Source organism: Octodon degus, unplaced genomic scaffold (genome assembly GCF_000260255.1).
Source record: "Octodon degus isolate 3935 unplaced genomic scaffold, OctDeg1.0 scaffold00399, whole genome shotgun sequence".
Taxonomy (NCBI): Eukaryota; Metazoa; Chordata; class Mammalia; order Rodentia; family Octodontidae; genus Octodon; species Octodon degus.
The window spans coordinates 64,262-67,232 of NW_004524975.1; the positions used below are offsets into that span (position 1 = coordinate 64,262).

At 32.1% G+C, this 2,971-nt stretch overlaps 1 long non-coding RNA gene across 1 annotated transcript in view; it reads left to right on the plus strand.

Annotated features, from left to right (window-relative positions):
• Nucleotides 1-387: 387 nt before the first annotated feature.
• Nucleotides 388-2,971, plus strand: part of LOC101582070 — a 51,987-nt gene continuing 49,403 nt past the window's right edge. The window contains exon 1 of the long non-coding RNA XR_002819584.1: nt 388-501. This is a non-coding gene — a long non-coding RNA (uncharacterized LOC101582070). The remainder of the gene's footprint in view (nt 502-2,971) is intronic.

Genomic DNA, 2,971 nt, shown 5'->3' on the forward strand with positions numbered 1-2,971 from the left:
ATTTTGTTTACATCAATATTATTTTGCCTCTTATCTATTTTCTCTTTAGTCCTATGAACTCAGGATAAAAATCATCTTTGTACCTATAAACATGTCATCTTGCATATAGTAGGTTGTCAGAAAATATTGACTGAAAAGTGAATGAATTATTTATAGACTTTACAGAGTGTCTTTATCAGACTTTGGTTTTATTTTTCTAGCTGATATGGAATGAAGTGGACATCTTTTAATACTCAAATATGAAATTATTCACTTTGTGTCTTGGTGTTTCTCAAAATTGTACCAAACCTTTGCTTAGCTTACCATGATTAATATTTAAAGTATAAAATAATTCCCAAGCTTAAAAGTTAAATACAAATGAAGATTCTGCTTTTATTTTGCAAGAACGTTTACTGAAGATGACCTTAGAGGAGAGGCGTAAAGAATACATAAGAGACTATGTTGCCCTGGATACCATTCTATCCTGGAAGGAGGAGATGAAGGGCAAGAGCCAAAATGATGGTAAGTTTATCAGCATACCTTTTAGTAGCTACAGTTCCCACTTACTTATGGCCCCTGTAAGACATTTGTTGACAGAAATAGATAAATGGCATCCAAGTAAAAGATGACATTTTTGTTATTTTTCAATTTGAAGTTATTTCTTGATTATCATTCAGGTTTTTTTCTTTGTAGTCTGTCATGTGGTTTTAAAGCTTAGAAGTGTATATTAACATACTTAGTGTTCTCAAATGTACCATATTTGTTGGATGGTACTTTTTTTACAGGTACATTTTCATTTTCTAAAATAACTATTCTGAAAAAGTTTTTAGAGCAAATGGTATTATGAATTTGCTACTTTGATGGTATGACATAGCAAATTTGATTAGTTTCATTTTTACTAGATTTCTTCATTTTAATGATTGCATGCAGTGAAAAGGAGTATATTAGGAAAAAGAGAAAATCAAAAAGTATTTGACATTTTAGAAACAAATATATTTTTATGATGTGGTATTATATAAACATAAAATTATGACAGAATTCTCTTAAGCTCTTTATGGTTTTATGAGAGTCTATGTAATTAGAATAGAAATGAAATATTAAGGCTTAAAAAGGTAGATTAAAAAGTTTCTAAATGTAGCCCAGTACATTTAGTGGATACATAATATTTACCTCAGAATTAACACTCATTGTTAATCTGGATGTGAAGTTTAGACAAATGGTATTTTTTAGGGTATGTAACAGTTGAGAAGTAATATTACTTTGGAATTGGACTTGGAGCACGTTTGTTTTTCAGCTTGTGATCTCAGATTAGTGGAACTATACAGAGTACTTTGGGCCTAGAATATGTGTAACAATTTTTATGAACACAGTTTGTGGGGAAAGTAGCCAAATTAGGCTTTGGTGTCTGAAAAGTGAACACAATTATGTTTGGGCCTTAGACTGAGTTTATTTATTTATTTAGAAACATGAATCATATTAATTAGGAGTGGAAAGATGTGGGCTTTTTATATAATGTGTGTGTATACTTTGGGTAAATGGGAGAGTGGCTTCACACCAAATTTTGTGAAGTTATTGGACAAGCTAGTTGATATGTTTATATCTGATCTGCCTGCCTAGTGTCTTCATTAAATGCAATCTCTTTTAATAATGGTCTATTTAAGGTATTGAAAGAGAAAGAAATGCCTTATAGTGGAAAGAGTGTAGGGTTTTGGCCTTGGTTGACATAAGATTTTGTGCCCCTTCCTATTTGAGTCCCTTATCTTTTCTTTGTTTGTTTATAAGCAAATATTATTGAACACTTCAGTGCTATTTTATTTATGGCTAATGAATCCCTCTGTTTCTACTGTCCCATTCATGTCACTAGTTTTCTTGGTTGCTGGTTTAGCCAGTCTTCTGAGGGTGAAGTTCTTTTTAGTAAATTTTACCTCTTGATGTAGAGGTAGAGTCCTGCTCTTGCCAGAACAATTGACAAAGCAGTAGTTGACACCAAGGCTTCTTTGCTAAATATTGAACCTGATCATCTCCACACAGAAGCTCTGTGTATTTGCTACTTCTATGTGAAGATTTAATAAGTTACAGTGTAGGATAGAACTACATGAGAGAACGTGGATTTGGGTGTTTTCAGAGATAACACAAAGGTATGACCTCCTAATTAGAAAATAAACATTAACAACTGACATGGTTTTTGTCTCAGAAATGTTGTATGTTTATTCCTCTCTCTAAATATGAATCTTATAAGTGGCTAATATAGTTAATTTTTATATGATTTTTTCTTTGAACTTGAGGGTTCTCCATGGAGAAATGAGTGATGTGCTCAAAATTGTGCTTCTATTAAACAGTGTTTTGTTCTCATCTAGTATCTGAAATGTTACTTGCTGTTTCTGTTGTGACCTAGAAACTGGTGACTGGCCTATTCCTTGTTCAGGAAGTAGAGTGGCTCATTCTATAAGTAATGTTTGTTAGTTTCTTTACATGATACACATCTTTAATCATTCAGTGCTCAGTTATAAAACATTAGTCAAAAAAGCTTTACTATTTTAACATGTTAAAAGATGGGGATATAGCTCAGTAGAACACTTGCCTAGCTAGCACAAGGCCCTGGCTTTGATCAACAGGAAAATACACACACACCATTTAAAAATATAATTCAGAGCTGGACATGGTGGGATATGTCTATAGTCCTAGGTACTTGGGAGGCTGAGGGTGGCATATAGTTTGAGGCCAGGAGTTTGGGACCAGTTTGGGTAACATAGTAATACACTCTCTTAAGGAAAGAAAGATATACATATGCATATGTATACATGTGTATGTATTTATATAAATGTACAAAAGTGATAAAAGGCCGGTATACATATAGTTATATTTTCTAATGTGATTTAAACATTTTTATGTATACATAAAAGCTTAATTTTTACAATTTAGGACTTCAGAGTAAGAATTAAAATACGTCTACTCATATTCTAATTTGTAGGAAATGAATACTATATCTTTG